Consider the following 19695-nt stretch of genomic DNA (forward strand, 5'->3'; position numbering starts at 1 on the left):
ATAACTTATAGGAAGTTGAAAAAATAGAAGAACTCTTATAAACAAAAACTCTTAAAGACAGAAACTCTCATTTCTTAATAAGGAATGGAGGGGAAAAATAAAGATAAAATAAAATAAAAACAGCGTAAGACAAGATAATACTAATAATAATGGTAAAATAAACACTCAGTTAATATTGTGATAATAATAACATCAGTTAATATTGTGGAATCGGTGGAAGTACAATAATATCGTTTGTGTCACAATATGTAGGACGAGGCAATGTCGCTGCTTGTGATTGGTCCTTATGTGCAGGGGAGTGATCCAGGGGCGGAGCCTGAAGGGTCCCGGCAGCAGCGGGTGGGCGTCCAGAGCCGCCTCACCTGCTCACCGCCCTGCTCAGGCTGCGCTCGCTCCATTCAAGTCCTCGAACACGACAAATGCCTTTTATGATCAGGGACAGTTGAAATAATGGAGAGGAGGATTGTGGGTATTCAGTTGTTTAGTCTTTTTGTAATACTGGGGTGTTCTGTTCAGCCACACAAAGGCCATAAGAGAGTGCACTGTTACAGCTCGAGTCATGTGACAATATTTAATGAGTTATAGGGACACAACAAAATGGGAAAAATGGGAGCTCAAAATAAAATATTGATTATTATGAATGAAAACGTAATTAATTATAGGCCACCCACTCTTTACAGGCGGTTGGAAGAGAATCGACCTGCTTGTTTCCATAAAAATGTTAAATGTGGGCGGAAACAGAGAAAATACAAAATTAATATTGTTTGAGATGACCGTTTTTAGAATATTTAAAAAAAAAAAAAAAAAATGTAATTTAATTTTCATTTTTTCATTTTTTTTCTTCTTTCTCTTCTTTTTTCTCTCTTGACAATGTCACTGAACTGTATCTTTATTTACACACAAGTTTTGATTGGTCTGTGTTTATTCTTTCAATAAAAAAATAATAATTAAAAAAAAAAAAAAAAAAGTTAAATGTTATGTGATGTGTTGGTGCTGTAAGTTAGTATCTTTAATTTATTGACATTTTACATTTTATGAAATATGTTTAACAGTGCATTAAGTCCATTTCCTGCTACAGAGGCACTGCTTGCCTGTCTCCATAGAGATGTTATTGCTTTGCCTGGAATGAGGAGACTTAAAGTGATATTGCCTGTTTTTTCAGGTATTTTTGAGCAATAAAAACACCTGGAATTGAATAAATGCAAGAGAACTTTAATACCATACTGTGGAACATTCCAGGTACCAACTAATAACATCTCTATGAAGAAAGTTACACAGTTAACTCATTAAAAAAAACGGTGTGTGCTTGGGTAAACTTAATTCAGTAAAACTAATTATACTTTTTTTAATCTCTTGTAACCATGGCGTCTATTGTAAACCCATTTCTCATTTATTCTTTTGAGAGCATTACAACATTTGCTTTTACTGGTTAATTTGATTGACCTCTCTGCGTTCACTTAGAGCTAACATAGGGTTGCTAAGCGTTCTTACATTCCTTCATTCTGTTTCAGCCCGTCGAGATATACTACAGTGAGGCAAATTAAACTGGCCTTTTTGTTATGGATTTTACAACCTTGGCCTCTCCAGCTCTCCAAGGAAATTGAGTTAGCGACCAAAAAAATGCACGTTCCCTGACCAGGCGTGACAGACACAGCCAGTTTCTCTTTGAAGACTAAACGGGGCAAAGACGGCCGAGGATTGGGTCTAGTGCGGTGTTATGGAAGGACTGATCCGCTCTGAGAAATGTGTCTGAAGCCCCAGGAGGATTTAACCTTTCGCCGCTTTGAATAACACCGGGCAAGAAGTGAAGGCGGCGAGTTTTTTTGTCGAGCCCTCGCCGGTTTTATGAAAGTGATGTGTCTGGATTACCTCTTCAGAGTAGAAATATTAATAAAGGAGACGATAACAGTTTTTTTTAGACTGTTTCTTCCCTGTATATTAGTAACAAATGTTTTGCAATATTATCCTCAAATGTATTATATACCAGAAAAATTAATCAGATGTGTTAAAATGATTGATTAATGTTGATTATATCAGAAAAATGCGACCTAATTTGGTATTTGAGTAAATTCTGTTCGCTCTGACACTGTGGCGTATTGATCTTATTCCGCCCCGCCCACTTTTCCCACGTTTGAGATTTCAGTATCTGTATATTAGTAACAAATGTTTTGCAATATGATCCAATATGATATCAGAAAAATAAATCAGATGTGTTAAAATGATTGATTAATGCTGATTATATTAGATTTGTATTAAAAAAATGCAACCTAATTTGGTATTTGAGTAAATTCAGTTCGCTCTGACACTGTGGCGTATTTGTCTTATTCCGCCCCGCCCACTTTTCCCACGTTTGAGATATCAGTTTCATTCCTGTATATTAGTAACAGATGTTTTGCAATATGATATCAGAAAAATAAATCAGATGTGTTAAAATGATTGATTAATGCTGATTATATTAGATTTGAGTAAAAAAATGCGACCTAATTGGGTGATCAGCACTTCCGTTGTAATGGCACTTCCAGCGGGAACGCCGTTGGTTTAAATGGAGAACGAGGGAAAAGTCTCACCGCCAAAAATATGCTATAAAGTAGACTGATTTGTGTAATATATCCAATGTTCATGAACTAACAATTCAACAATGCACTGATTCTCTGGGCGGCTCGAAAACGGCTATTTAGTCTTTGTAGAAGTTATTTTCTCTGGAGGTCGTCAGCCGTATGTTCACTAATACAACTAGAAAGAGGATTACGTCGTGTGGCGAAATCAGGTGAATACCATAGTCTATAAAACTAAAACATACTGTAGTTGTCTGCGATATATTATGCAGTGGTGACAAACATCAGAGACAAAGAACAACTCCAAACATATTTATTTTATAAGATTATTTATGCTCCATTTTCCTCCATCATTTATGCTTCATTTTCCATTATTGTCAAAGCACTCTTGAGGAAATGAGTGTTGAAAACAAAAACATTCAGAATACTTCCAGCTTAGAAACAGTTACATAAAAAAGAACAACAACCAACCAAACAAACAGGGAACACAATAATTGTTTGTGGTACATTTTTATAACTGAAAATTGCAACAATATCATTGTATTTACGCCATTATGTAGAAATAAATCAACACATCCATGATATTCCCTTTTAGATCATTGTGGTTTTCACTTAGACAGCTATTATAGAATTGTACTAAGATATAAAAAGTACACAACCATTATATTTCTATTAGCCATTTCTGTAATTACAGTAACAATTATTGCCACATTTGAATATTGTCCTATATATTGTGCACTAAAGTCTGTCTAAACTGACCAACAATAAATCAGATTAAATCAAGCTAAAACTGTTGCATCACATTAAACACATTGTTGGTAATTGCAGTTCGAGCATTGAAATGATCAGACAGACTGTTCAAACATGGAGGAACGCCACCTAATGACATCAGCGGGTGTTTTGGGGCTTTTGAGAAGGACACGGCATAGACGGGATTAAAGTGTGATCGAAACAAAGCGCACGGCGAAGGGGGAAACAGTTTAGCCATTGTCAAATCTGAATTATGGACTGATTTATGACGGCGATACTTTCCTGCCCCGCCGCGATATCGTCTTGTGTGGTTAGCCGTCGCTGCCTCCGCCGCCGCCATAACGTGTTGGCTCTGATCCCTCCGCAGAGCTCCTCAAACAGGCTTTAAAGTCAGCCTAAGTCTCCCTGAGTCGCTGTGTGCTTAGTGCGCTCTCTGAAAGGTATCCATCTGAAACCCAAGCACTTCTGATCAAAGCCGCTCTCAAAACTGTATATTTAACTCGCTTTTTTTTCTCCCATCGGTGCAAGTGGATTCTCGGGTATTTCCAAAACAGAACTGGGTCGTCAGGGAGGGGCAGATTAACACATCAAATCCAGACTCTCGATCAAAATGAAGGTAATGGTATGTTCAAAAGTAACAGTAGATTGAAGCGTCTTTCACAAGGGCGATAGTGGGAGGTACTGCGATTTTACCAAACAATTGTGAAACTAATACAAAGATAATGGACAAAACAATCATATTAAAAGTGATGTGCATAGAGCTAAATATCATGAATGTAATTTATACAAGTTATGTTTTTATGTTGCATTCATTTCATATTCATTCAATTGTTTTACATTAATAGAAAAAAAAGTATCACCACTATGTCTATGATTACAATTAAAGGAGACATATTATGTATTTTCTCAGGTCATTTACATTGGACTATAACATAAGTACATAATCATTTTCCTTTTTTTTCCATTGTAAACCAAAATATCGATCCAAGACGACTTAGTAATAGAAGCAGATCCGTTGACTTCCTGTTAAAAACTGCAAAACGGCTAAGCCCCGCCTCTTAATTGTGGCCGTAGCAAGTAGCAGATTGTCATTTTGTCGTTTTTATTTTTGAAAAGTGTCTATGTGACATTTTAGTACCAGACATATTGATTTTTTATTTTTCAAATATTTGCAACATGGAACAGGGATGTGGGCGGGGATAGGGGGTAGGTGAAAACAGGAAGGATATAGGATTAATCAAACGTGCATGAATCAATCTAGATACAACTATGAGTAAACAATGTTGTAACAAGATTAAAAGTTGATTAAAGTGTATTTTGCATAATTTTGATGCTTTTTATGATTACATTTCAAAGTAATAATATAATGAGTATAGGGGGATTTTTTTTTATTTTAATTATTTTTTTATTGAAAGAATAAAGACAGACCAATCAAAACTTGTGTGTAAATAAAGATACAGTCCAGTAACATTGTAAAAAAAGAAAAAAAAGATAAAGAAGAAGAGAAAAAATAAATAAATAAAAAGAAAGAGAAAAAAAGAAAGAAAAAAAAAAGAAAAGAGTGCGTAGTGGGCGGAACCAGAGAAAATACAAAGTGTGTATTGTTTGAGATGACCGTTTTTAGAAAAATGCATCCAAATGAAAATAAAATACAAGGTTAGAGCACCTAATCCATAACGTGAGTCCCATTTCGTCCAGTTTATGTCGAATTTGTCCATTTCCAAATTCAGTCCAAATGTGATTTTTTCCATTTTCCGTATGTCCATTATGATTTCGGTCCAGTCCTCATATGTTTTTTTTAATTCAAAACATGCAATTAAAATTGAAAAAAGGAGAACATTTTTTACTCCTTTTTGCTGTCGACCCCTTCTGGATGACTGAAGAACTGCACCAACATCTTTGATCTATTATTGTTCCCCAGTCAAACCCAGAAACCAAAAATATGTGGCATTTGCTGTATTTTATAGATTAACAGTGCAACTATTCAATTTCCCTGCTGCCCATTGTGTCCGCTGACCACCAGCTGGAAACCTAAGCACACGTGGTCACACAATAAAACGTACTCCCTGAAACTCACAAGCAAACGAGACAATAAAAACCACCGTTCCAGGCACAAAAAAAAATCTGAATTACACTTTCCGTCCTCTCTGCTTGAACTATTTGACCCGAAGTGAAGAAGGATTGGAGATGGTGCTCTTTCGGAAATACCTGAGAGCATCTGGACGACAGGTGGAGCCCGGACCAGGCCGTAAATGCAAATCCGGCCGACAGGAAGGGTCCGAGCTGCTGGGGGGGTTTAAGGCTCGCATGGTTGGATTGTTGTAGGCAACTTTAGAGAGTCTTGTAGGGTCTAGAAAGAGCAGATGTTTTTGATGGATGAGCCGCATAAATCATCCCCAGGAGATGATAAAAGTGTAGATACATGTTGCACGTAAAGTAGGGAATGTCTGAAAGTGAACATCTCGCAAAATGAAATACACACAAATAAAATGTTCACAATGTAACTGTTCTAGTGGAGTGTATGGCACCTACTGGTCTGCGGGAAAAAACACACACAAAAAACTTGAAACACAAAAAAAAGTGCCAAAAAAAAAAAAGACATACATAAAAAAATATAAAAATAGCATGTTTATTAACTGTATTCAAAACTAAAAATAATTGAAACTGACAAAATATAACAAATACTTCCAACGTTCATGCATGTATTTATATGCTTCTAGCCTACTTATAATATAACTTTACGACGGAAGTTTTGAATGTTGCAATTTCATGGTTACAATTCCTTTTTTTGGGGTGAAATTGTTTGAATTTTATGAAGCCACAATCTCAGAGTAGGGCCAACGGGAGATCATTTTTTTGGAGTTAAATAGTGGCAACACAAATTACTTTTTTTTTTTTAAATAATGGCAATGAAAATGACTTGGTTTATTTATGTTTAGTGTAGATACATGTTGCACGTAAAGTAGGGAATGTCTGAAAGTGAACATCTCGCAATGTGAAATACACACAAATAAAAGGTTCACAATGTAACTGTTCTAGTGGAGTGTATGACACGTACTGGTCTGCGGAAAAAACACACCCCAAAAAACTTGAAACACAAAAAAAGTTACAAAGTGAAAAAAAAAAAAAGACAAATACATAAAAAATTATAAAAAAAAATAGCATGTTTATTAACTGTATTAAAAACTAAAAATAATTGAAACTGACAAAATATAACAAATACTTCCAACGTTCATGTATGTATTTATATGCTTCAAGCCTACTTATAATATAACTTTACAATGAAAGTTTTGAATGTTGCAATTTCATGGTTCCAATTCTTTTTTTGGGTGAAATTTTATGAATTTTATGAAGCCACAATCTCAGAGAACGGCCAATGGGAGATCGTTTTTTTTTTTGGAGTTAAATATTGGCAACACAAATTACTTTGGTTTATTTTTATGTATTTGTTTTGTGTAAATCGGCCTCGTAATAACAGAGATATTAACTTTAAACCAGGTCAATAAATCTACTTAAACAGCAAAGACCTGACCTCCAGCTCAATTTTAACCTTTAGAGCGTCTATAATCACGTGAATCCAACATATTTAGTGCACTCTCATAAAATTAGCACTTTGTTGTTGTCTAACTAAAGCCGTAACATCTTGTGAACTTCAAAGTCCTGGCCGTGCGTTTGTGTTTGTACAAACTTGAACCTTGACCCCTCCCCGCCGGCTCCCGACCCTTCTCACTGACCCGTCCAGGAACTAATTTGTCAAAAGTGAGCTCCTCTGTTGTGTATCGGCGGTCCGGACCTTCTTTTTTGGCTGGAGTTTCCTCAATCCAGCAACCTTTAACTCACGATCGATAGCGCGACCGAAACAGGAGGCAGCGTTTGGTTCCGTGCCATGAATATTAATGTCGTCCACTTATCATTTTGGGTCCCAAAGTTAATGTGGTGTTTAAGATGAAGTCTGTGCTGTCCCACGCCCCTCGCACGCTCAAAGGCATTTAAGTTTAGCTTGGAAGTGAACACAGGTTGAAAGCGCCGAAAAGGACCGCATCAGCAAAATATGATGAGTAATTATGCGTCGCTCAGTGTGAGGTTAATAGGACTTTTTTTTGTATTTCTCTTTTAAGCTTCGATAACGTGCATTGTACTTGAAAGTTTGCTTAACTTTTTGTGCCACACTACATTACATCCTCTCTCTATGTCACGCTACAACCGTCCAGTCCAAAAAAGCCTTCAGAAAAAAAGAAAAATCTTTAAATTGAATTAAATTGATTTTTAAAAAGTAAATTGAGAGTTTGATTCCGACTGAACAAGAGCAAACTGTTAGAGATTTTAAACTTCCTATAAGTTATCTGTCCTTTTCCTCTGTATCTACCTGCGTTGCAACAATGAAATTTCCCCATGTGTGGACAATAAAGGAATATCTTATCTTATCTTATCTTAGATGGACAACGTATCGAGACTAAATATCAGTATCATTGATATTTTCTGATGAATTCTTTCTGCTTCTAAATTGGAAAAACAATGATGCCAAATGGGTGTTTATATATAAGAAGTACAAGTATTTTTTGACCTGTAGGCTTTCGCAGCACGAAATGGGGATGAGAGAGAAGGGAGGACATGCAGCAAACTCACACAGAGCCTTAGACACTCAACCATTGGGCAGTTTATACATGTTTTTCCTCTATTACTTCAATGAATTGACTTCAATTTGTAGGTCTTGGCTTAGATTTGACCCTTTTGACCCATCCTTTAATGTCACTGGGTCAACCTGTTGCTCTTGCTTGCTCAGGACATTAACTGGAATATTTTACTTATAGTGTGTGTTTTGAGTTGATGGAGCAGAAGAAACCCGCCCAGATACAGGGAGAAACACGCAAACTCTGCACAGAAACGCCCGATCTGGCTCTGGAGTCAAACCTGTGACCTTCTTACAGCAAAGAGATGTGCTAGCAACTCTGCCACGACGCCACAACTGGCCCAAAGTAGCACAACTAGTACTTTTTCCCGCATATTTATGAATTTCTCCACCATGATAACCTCAAATACAGATGTGAAAGAGCCCGATCATAGTGTGTACAGGCTTGATCTAGCTTATTACTCGTATACGTTGACTTAAACGGGTGAAAGGCAGAAAAATAAACCTATCCCGCAACAGTTTTACAATAGCAGTTGATCCAAACAATAGAACAGAGATTGACAGAGAACGACAAAACAGAAAAGCTCCCAAAGCATAGCGAGCGAAGCCAGTGTTTTGTATTATTTTGCAGAATATTTGCCCCGTGACTCATCAAATCCTGAAACTGTCCCAACAAAAAAAAAAAAAAAACAGAATTCAGTGTTTTTCGTGCCTCCCCGAATCTTTCCGCGCTCACTAAACCGGCCAAAAAACACATAACTCTCGACCCGGTCCCCGCCGCTAGCCTGGCACCGCCTCAAAGCCTTTCCCCGCGGCAGATGGAGGTCGCTGCATTAACGCCGATGGCACGCCGACCCTCCCAGGTCCCGTCCCTCTCCGCGCGCAGTCAAGCCTGGCGAAACAAAAGCGGCATTTCAAACATAACCGTCGACAGCGACCGGAGCGCGCCGTGCGGGAACGCGATAAGGCCGAACAAGCGCGCCGGGGCCACGGAGAGGAGCCGAGGTGTGGAGACAAAAGTGCTTTAGAGGGGGCCGTGATCGTGAGGTGTGGCGGAGCGGCGGGTGAACTGAGGATGCGGATAACATTATTAAGCTGTTTGTTTGGGATTAAACAATGTCTCACATGGAGGTGGGGGCAATGGCGCGGGCTGAAATAAAGCTTAGTGAAGGATTTGACCTTTACCTGGAACGAGATGGAGCGGAGGAGGATAAAGGGGGATGCTACACGCTATAACAAGTGGGACAACTGTTGTGGACGTATTGTGCATTCTTCTGGATTTGATTTACATCTAAACGTGCTTTCGGTATAGTATATTTCACATTTTCTGAATGAATGAAGCCCTTAGGCAACGTGACCGCTATATGCTAATAAAGCCGTGCCAATTTGACCACAGAACGAGTCCGGTGATGCACGAAAAGTCAGGGTTTGTATCTGTGACGCATCGATCCGCAGATAATTCGATCGGAGTTATTTGTGAGAGAAGAAGAGTCCGTAAACAAGGTTAAAGAAACAAGCGTGAATGAAACAAAAATACAACCACGGGTGTGTTTGTGACGAGAACCAATGTAATCACATGGTTAAAAGCTCAAATCTAAGTCATTTAAGAGGGATCTAAACCTTTACTAGACCAGGACTAAACCAGGACTAAACCAGGACTAAACCAGGACTAAACCAGGACTAAACCAGGACTAAACCAGGACTAGAACTGGTCTACATCAAGCTATAATATACTTAATTCAAAACGCTTCTTTCAAACATCTTCTGGTTACTTTTGAACGTTTGAACATTTTGAATCTACAGTATGAATATGAATTTTCAAACTAGACTCCGCCATGTAGTATTTTTCTGCAAATATCAGGTATTTATACATTATTTTGGAAACACGAATGCCTAAATTGCCCAATAAACGATCATCTATTGCAGAGATTTGATGGCATGAGTACAGCACATTGTCCTCATATGTAACTATGAGCCTGATTAGTTGTGGTTTATATCTGCCCATAGTAAATACATATAAATACATAATTACAATTTTATATTAGATTTTACAGGAAAGCGGAAAAAAGGTTTTAAAGACATTTTGCAGTATGGTGTTAAGTCTTTTAACACGTTAGTTGTAAATTAATGTACATTATGGACACACGGGTCACGCAAACAGACAAAGATCATTAAATTAAATTCTTTGGAGTTATAGATCACTGCTTCTAACTTTTTACACCAAGAAAAGATTTGGCCTTCCGAGTACACCAGATATAAATAAGGTCCATAACAGAACTGTTTAGGGCTGAATTACGGCTAAACCAGGGCTTTCAGTTTAAGAGAACACATTTTACCTGAGAAATAACTCAAAGAAAAGCAAAAATGTGGATGTGTTTTTTTGTTTTGTTTTTAACTAAAATGACAAAAGCAAAAGAACTGAAGCGATGTCCACGTACCACAGTTTGAGAAGCGCTGGAGTAAACTGATCACGCAACAGAACAACCAGGCTGAGAGGAGTGCTCTGGCACCGTCCTGCAATCCATTTGTCCATGGCACGAGCGCTAATGGTGCGTTAGCTCCCAGCCAAAGAACATAAGGGAGGGATTTAATCAAAACTTGCATGCATTACCTTCATCAAATTTGAGCTAATGTTTGGGAAGGGTGTGGACAGTTTACAGCGGTGCAGAGAGACGTTTATGTCCCTCGAGATGTGCCAATGTGAAGGCAATCTGGTTTAGACTTGGTTCAGATCTGGATTAGACTTGGTTCAGATCTGGATTAGACTTGGTTCAGATCTGGATTAGACTTGGTTCAGATCTGGTTTAGACTTGGTTCAGATCTGGATTAGACTTGGTTCAGATCTGGATTAGACTTGGTTCAGATCTGGTTTAAACTTGATTCAGATCTGGATTAGACTTGGTTCAGATCTGGATTAGACTTGGTTCAGATCTGGATTAGACTTGGTTCAGATCTGGATTAGACTTGGTTCAGATCTGGATTAGACTTGGTTCAGATCTGGTTTAAACTTGATTCAGATCTGGATTAGACTTGGTTCAGATCTGGATTAGACTTGGTTCAGATCTGGATTAGACTTGGTTCAGATCTGGATTAGACTTGGTTCAGATCTGGATTAGACTTGGTTCAGATCTGGTTTAAACTTGATTCAGATCTGGATTAGACTTGGTTCAGATCTGGATTAGACTTGGTTCAGATCTGGATTAGACTTGGTTCAGATCTGGATTAGACTTGGTTCAGATCTGGATTAGACTTGGTTCAGATCTGGATTAGACTTGGTTCAGATCTGGATTAGACTTGGTTCAGATCTGGATTAGACTTGGTTCAGATCTGGATTAGACTTGGTTCAGATCTGGTTTAAACTTGATTCAGATCTGGATTAGACTTGGTTCAGATCTGGATTAGACTTGGTTCAGATCTGGATTAGACTTGGTTCAGATCTGGATTAGACTTGGTTCAGATCTGGATTAGACTTGGTTCAGATCTGGATTAGACTTGGTTCAGATCTGGATTAGACTCAGGCATAAACTGTATTTGTTGTTTTCTTCTCAAACCGAGACATTTAAGAACTCAATATTGATTGTTTGAATGTAATTGTTAAATATTTGCGCTGTAGAGGGTCAAAAAGTAATTTATATGTGTTTCCTTCATCTTTGTATCTTATGCAGCATTCATTCATTCATTTATTGTATTAATATTAATTTTAGCCGTCTCCCATCTGTGTAAAATATTCATGGCTTATATAATATTCTGAGGTTATCGGAAACCAAACAATACCTGGTTTCATTACATTTTTGTAGCTTTAGGCAATTTTTCAGGGCTGTCTATAGATCTACATGGGGCCCTATGCAAATGCTGTTTGCAGCTTCAACAATACAAAAAATAGCATTAAAAAACAAAGAAAAAAGTTTTAAAAGTCTAGTAAAATTCATACATTTCAATACAACGATTCATTACAGCGTCACAACATTACCAGGTCTCTCCTCACACGCCAACAGTGCTTTCTGATTTGTAGCCGCCGACTTCTCTGACATTTTAAAGGACTGCGCTGATCCAGGAGTCTCGAGGGTGGGCCTGGCTTTCCTTCGGGGGGGAAAAGCACTCGCGGCTGTGTGGTATCGGTATCCTCACATGCTATGGAGGTCTGAACACGGAGCCGGGATTAGCGGTGTCAATGGCCCACAGTGTCTGATCCTGGCCAGGGTTAAACGCCAGGAAACCCGCCTCTCAGAGCACCACTACTTAATACCGCCTTGGTCTTGGGCCGTTTGAAATCCTCCCCTCGTTCCTGATGAGGCGACTTAGCCCATTATAGCGGTGCATAACTTTGGAGGTCGCTTCGGGTATTTTAATTAGGCTGCAAACTTAATCACAGCGAGACAATTGAGCTCTGCCCCGGAGGTGGCTTCAATTAGGCTACGCTCGGGGGCTCGGCGATGTGATTATTTTTGTTTATTTCAAGAGTACGCTGAAGATTGAAGCGCAAAGATTATTTATTTAAGATGTAGTTTGCCAATGAGAAGTTAGCCTGGCTGTGATAGTCGGTCTGGAGGCCGGTGCGAAAGGGGAACAGGCCCAGATTAAACTGCGGAGGTGATTGCCTAAAGTTTCATCCCAGTTTAAAGGCTGTAACAAACAAGAGGGTTTTTTTATGCTTTCTTAATTAATTGGCCATCAAACCGAACCACTTCCACATCTGTGACAGCTTATCGCGTTGGCTGGATCGTGGTAGCTTCCTGGATTCAAAGCTCTGTCTAAATAAACAGGGGATTGTGGGTGATTAAGAGACAGGGGTGATTAGAAGTGAGTAGACAGTGAAGCCTGGGGCAAAGTGGAAGAAATGGCTAATTCGAATCACAGGAGTGAAAAAAAAGTCCTGGTGTCAATTGAGAGGTTCCACTGTATTGCATGAAAATGATTTAAGTTGCATTTATTCAATTATATATGTTTTTTTTTATTGGTTTGCGCAAAAATAACTTGTGTGGATCAGTGGATAGTTTAATGTCTTACTGTGGAAAAGTTACATAGTGCATCTTACTACAGTATTACTGACATTTATCATAATTAAAGTCATTTATCATAATTAAAGTCCTACAAAGTCCTCTGTAAATAAACACATTAGGTCTATCTGAAGTTAATCTATATGTTTGACAATACACTTACTTCATTTTTTTAGAATAAACCCTGGTTATAATGCTAACATGCTATTTTCTTTGTTGCTTGGTGTTAAATTGACTGAAGTTGAGTATGAGATGTTAACTTTTGAAAGGCTAATGCAAAATAACTTTATGGTATTGGACTGTCTGAAATTGCCTGTAAATACCGCGGCACATTGTCACACGATTTAATAAGAAAACTGGGCAGAGCATAATTATGTGTGTCCAGGGAAACGAGACGAACGGTGTGTCCGAAATAACGTGTCAGCGGCGACGCTAATGGACGGTTGCTAAAGTAAAGTTTTGCTTGGTTACAGCGCCACATCATTTTTCTCATTCGTAAATGAAATTGTGCTCTTCTTTTGACACGTAATTTAGGCTGACACATAATCAAGAGGCGTCGTGGTTAAACCTTTGAGTATTACACATTCAATCATAAAACATATTAGAAAGGGACAGAAACGTTTTATTAGTTTATTAGTTTTGCCATTATGTTGGCAAAATTCATTTGGATGTTATGGATCAGCCACAACTTTGTCCATCTTGGAATCTAACCACACAAAATGTCAGAAGAGTTGAAAAAGTTCAGGTTTCTTATTTTATTTTTATTTAAACAACAACAAAACAATTAACATAACAGCACAGTTGCAAAAACTAAAACACATAAAATGACAACAACAACAAAAATAATTAATTAATGAAACAAACGAATTAAGTAACATTGATACATAAAAATAAAATGAACCGAAAACAACACCAGTATTTTAATGCGTTTTAGTAGGCCATATATTTATTTATTTCTATTTTATTTATTTATGATACCATGTACTATTATTTATAATTATTGTTTATTTATGTTCTAAATTAATTCTTTAGAATTTTTTTTTTTTAACAAATGTATTAATTGTTTTATATATTTTAAATACAATGTAATCCATTGCTATATATACATATATATTCAATCATATTTTGTCCAAGTTCAGGATTCTTTGCTATTTCTGAATTTCAATATTTCAGGACAACACATAAACCATGAAATAAAGCTTTAACCCCTGAATTAGATTGTTAGACCGTGCATTTGATGTCCAGATCTGTGTTTCTAGTAATACTTTGTCACATACAGACGTTTACTCTCCTCAAATGTTTACTAGGCTTGAATAAAAGCTTAAATAAGACATTGAAATAAAACTATTTCTAATATGATTTATTCTTTCTAATCTCCCTGTGTCCACACGCTTAACTTTCACCATTTTATGTGCTCCACGACCTATGTCCCATGTCTAATCCCTCTTTATCCTTTCTTCCTCCCTTTTCCTGATCGTCCATATTTCAGAATTCCTTTTGAGTATCTTACAAATGTATTCCGTTAAATAGCAGTGGTAGAAAAACGTGCATTATTTACACGCTTTGGAGATTTAGGAGGAAACCAGAGGGAAAAGGAAAAGGCGGCGGACGACACAGCTTTAGGGACATCACTTAAGGAAAATCTGTTATGTTAAAAGCCTCGTTTTATAATGTTTCAGTCTTGGGAAACTGAAAGGGAGTTTTTAAAAATGGTAGCACTGACAAATTAAAGAAAAATAGCATAGTCATCTTGTGTTTAAAGGGGCTGCATTATGCAAATTTGACCTATATTTGTTTTTTCTTCTCATTTACGCACTTAATGTTGTATTTAAAGTGATTCACGCATGTTTTTTGTCTGCATTCTAGACACAAATACTCCAAAAATCCCAGTTTTCACCTATCAATGATGCATGCCAACTGCCTGTACTTACTTTGTGCTGCTGTGTTGTTTTTTCTTGTATATTTTTCTTATTTTCAGTGATACACAAATGAAAATATATATATCTGCTGCTCGCTACTGTGAATTGTTGCTCTCAATAGTCCGGGCCTCGAGCTTGTTTCTTTTATTAGGTCATTTTAGATCAATGCTGTGATTTAAAACTTCCAAAATATGAAATGATGTTGCACTGGTGTGATACATCATAACCATTATGTCAGACAAAAACATTGTGTGCAAAAGTGCAATATAAGTAACACACAATGAGCACGCAAATACAGCAAATTCATCATTGCTAAAAATGCTAATCCTTTTTAATATTTCATTCCTCTCAAATAAAGCGATATGTTTTACTGGCATAGACATCCATTAATTCAACAACATTCCATTTGCCTTTACACATTTTATGCAAGGTCATTTATACTGTTAGAATACATACTCTATATAATATAAACAGACCTTTATCTGACCTACAACCTTTGAAATATACAGGCTAATTTCTTTTGAATACACATTAACATATTTCCACTCAATGGCATTATTCCATTTATAATGTCTTTTACATAGTGGATTCCTTGTTAACACTTGGTTAATGGCGTAAACATGTTGTGGTTTCATTCCCCGACTTCATGATGTAAAGTCTTTGAGGTTAAATGTCGCTCCACATGGAAACAACAGCTTCAGTGACAAACATTCTTGTAACATTTCCTTGTAAATCTGCTCGTCCGCTCCCCACAGCGAGGGGTTAACGGCAGCACGCTCCCGCTACACTTGTTTTTCACCCGACTTCAGGAATTCCAATAAAACCCGGGCCGTTTTCTGTGTGTGTAGAAAGTATACATCCTACATTTGGAGAGAAGAGGACACACTGAGATATCTCTTTCACAAACAGATGGGAACTTGCGGGTCCATTAGGCCCGGGAGCACGCTTCAGCGGCTTCAGTCAGGAATGCTGCAAAATCTATTGATTCTCTGCGGGAAAAGAAAATTACAAACCAGACTAATTTTACAATTCTTAGCAGCTTAGCAGAATTGCTGTGAGTTTCTGTGCGTTTGCTGGATACATCGTGCCAGAGGATGATAGATGTGTAATGTGTCAGCCACCTGTTTCTCCATAAACACAATAAATGCTGATTGCAGTCACATTTTGAGGACATCTTGATGCAGTTTGGTGGAACCTGATACTTCTTTCTTACTTTGTCAAAGATAAGTTTCTATGGTCATTGTATGTCGATGTTTTCAGTGCTTGGAATAGTAGAACAAAATTGGAGGTCACACGCTCAGAACTGGTGCTCATTTGTTTGTCCTTCAGACGGAAAGCACTGATCAGAATCAGATTATCGCTTTACAGTGATTGACAGGCCAAAATGAGTGCAAGTGCAGTGGCTAGTCCCGCCCACGTGTTCTAGAGGGCTGCGCTAATCTGGTGTAATGGCATGAGGGGCCGTTAGAGGGCGCACGACCGTGTCACGTTGAGTTTGTTGACGGCTAGCGGCTAGCTCGTGGAGATATTATTACATCAGATGTTTTATGAGATGGATTTGCTTGAATTTGAACTAATGATGGGATTTATTTTCAAACAGGAGCAGTTTGTGTTTGTGTGTAAGTTGTCCTGAAACATCTAAAGCATCTAAAACTAACCAGGCTCAGGATTTATGAAGCTCTGAGCACGGACTGAATGAACTCGACACTGACACGTACAACAACAAGGTAATAAACCTCTCATCTGGAGAAGACAACAACGAGCGTGACTTAAGTGTAATAAAAGTGTCTGTGCAGTGGTAAACTGAGATCAGCCTAATGAGGAACACAAAACGAGTGGATCTGTGGCACAAACCTGTTTAATGCAACAATGATTGTCAGTGTAGTTAGACTTCTGTCTGAAAATGTGGCCTGGACAACACAACACAGTGTGTCTCATGTGTCTGCAGAGCCTCAGCGCCTCCACAGGTGAGTACAGGGACTGAGAGGTCCAGAGACCATTGTAAATATGCTTAAAGCACCATCTCCATCCAGTGCCCCAATGTTGGTAACAAAAGTACAAAACACACCCACATTAAAAATACAAAAACAACATTATTGGCATCCCTGAGAAACCTCTTTTTAGTTGTTTCTTCAATATAAGTCAATAAGTAAGAGCATATGTAATTATTGTGACATGTTTCCACAGTAACGTCAATGTCAAGGTATAATTACATAATCTCTTACCTATTGTCTGATATATATTTCTATGCATACCTAAAAACGGTGCAGTACGGCAACAATCCTCTGTCTATTGCCTGTGATAATGCCCCGGCGGCATTGAGGGATGGGTCAAATGCAGAAGACAAGGAGACAAGTGTACCATAATATTAAAAAAGACCTCACAAAATCCTTCAAATCATGTAGGAATCATTTGCCTGAAACACATGAATAATGATGGAGTAATATCTATTTGCTTGAATGGAATGAAACCCCTGGCACTTTCAAACCGACCTTGTGGCCCGAGTTCCCCTGTGTCGCTGGCTACAGACCGGTGTAATGGAAGCTAATGGACCATAAACTTCAAGTCTGTCAGCTGTGGAGGAGCAGCAAGAGGCCCCTGCACTTGTAAACACGACACTGCAATGGCGCCAAAACGCAACGGGGAAAGGACCAGGTTCATGCAACAACGTCCATTTGACGGTATGTGCAGGTCTTAGAGCGAAACGAGCTCGGCGAGAATCCCTTTTGACATTTATTTCCCATGAAGAACTTTTGAGATGTCCCTCCAAAACGATTCTCACGCCAAAGTTAATTCTGAAGTTGGAAATCCCATGGTCAATTTGTTTTCCCCGGTTTCCGAGTCCGTGCGTACTTTAATTACAGTTTGCGTGGCGTAAAAAGCGACAGAAGTGTGAAGCGGGGAGTGAGTTGGCTGCAGCTGGAGAGCGGACGGCGGCTTGTTTTGCAGTGAATCCTATCTGCGGCTGTGGCTTCTGCACTGTGACAGATAATGGTTTTGTCCCCGGTCCAGGACGGGCCCTTTAGAGAGGGGGGAGGGTAGGGGGGGGGGAGTGGATGAGAAGATTGAAGAGCGGGTGCAGAGATTTTTTGGCTTTGGGCGTTCGGCAATGTCATAGTGTTGTGATTCATGTTCAGGCGGGTGCCGGGGCCGTTTTTCATGCCTTATTTTGCGGCGGCGAGGATCCAAGCGGCTTTACCCCGGTGCAGACGGTTATAGCAGACAATCTGGAGCTCAAGGTCAAATGGGGTATGAAAAAAGTACCCCGATAGATTTTGCTATAAACTGACATAAACTTGCATTGACCCCATGTGAAATCGTTAAAACTCCTCAAATGGTTTTTCTTCCTCAAAATTGGAACATTTGGCACACTTTATTGTCCAACTGGTCACATAAATCATACATCTTTATTCATAATATCTTAATCTTGGGATAAGAAAGGCAAATGTGGAAGAAATAATAATAAAAAACAATGCATTTTATTAGTATAGAACTTTTCAGTGCTACAGAGACATCAGAAAAAGAACATTTAATGCATAAAAACATGAAAGTCTTAAGGGTCTTTTTAAAGCTTTCCGCAGTTCATGAGGTGCTGAAAAGGCCCTGTCCCCCATAGAGCGGAGCTTGGTCTTGGGTGGACAGAGACAGTAGGGATTGGTGGACCAGAGGGATCTTGTGGTGGACTGTAACGTGAGGAGTTCTTTTAAGTATTGGGGTGCGTTTCCATGGACGCAGTCTTGAGAAAATGGTCTGATTTTGTGTTCAATACAAGCCAGCGGTGTGTCTGAAGTGATATGTATTATTATATGATCAAACTTGGGTGTTCTCATCAGGAGCCTGGCATCACAGTGGTCTAACCTGGAGGAGAGAAATGTGTGGACCAACAAGAACTCAGTGTTAATAGTTAAGTATTTTAGATGATTAGTTGAATTGTGGCTTGATAAGTACATGTAAAAATAGGGTACAAGGACATTAGTTTACACATCACTTTAGTAAAAGTTCTGCTTAAGTAAAGGTTAAAGTTAAAAATGTACTTCAGAGTATTTTGTTACCATAAGAGCTTGAGGCATATCTTTTTAATGAACTGTAAAAATCTATTACATTTTTCACTACTGACTCTTGTGGCTGGATTGTAAATGTCAAAATAGGAAATGTTTCATTAAATTTGAGCTTAACACACTTGTGCCATTCAACTGCCTTGAATCACACATGATTTTTCTTCCTCTTTCATTCCTTTGAACTCACTTATTATATATCACACATATAAAAAAAGCTTTGGGAAAACCTATCCATGAAGTGTCCTTTATAAAACTGTAAGTATCAATCAAAACTTGAATCATATTCCTTGCCCCAACGTCACATTTCAACTCTTGACTGTGTTTTTGCCGAATTGACTTTTATTTTGAAGGCAGTGGTGTATTGCCACCTATTGCCATTCCTGGACATCATGAACGCTTATGCAGTTTAATAACCCGCAATTAATTTGTCATCGCAGCCACTTTGTGAATACACCTAGTACTTATTGTAATGGCTTATGTTAGTCATGTTTAATGCAAGTTTATGCTTCAACAGTGTATTTGAGGTGGAAAAAGTATTTATAGTTTGTATTTAAAGTGCATATGACATTTTATTCTTATTACGAATTAGTTTGTTGGGATAGCGCTTGTGCTAAATAGGTGTCATAGCTCAGATCAGACAAGTTGCAGTTTATTAAGAAACATTGAAAAACAATATTTGAAAATGTTTGAACAGAAATTCTCAAAAGGATTTCTCCCCAAAGAAGAATGTATTACTTACAGAAATCACTCCAGACTGAGCTGTTTGTTTCAGGTAGTTAGCAGGTG

Source organism: Eucyclogobius newberryi, unplaced genomic scaffold (assembly GCF_026437365.1).
Source record: "Eucyclogobius newberryi isolate DKJ021-1_F unplaced genomic scaffold, fEucNew1.0.hap1 SCAF_20, whole genome shotgun sequence".
NCBI lineage: Eukaryota > Metazoa > Chordata > Actinopteri > Gobiiformes > Gobiidae > Eucyclogobius > Eucyclogobius newberryi.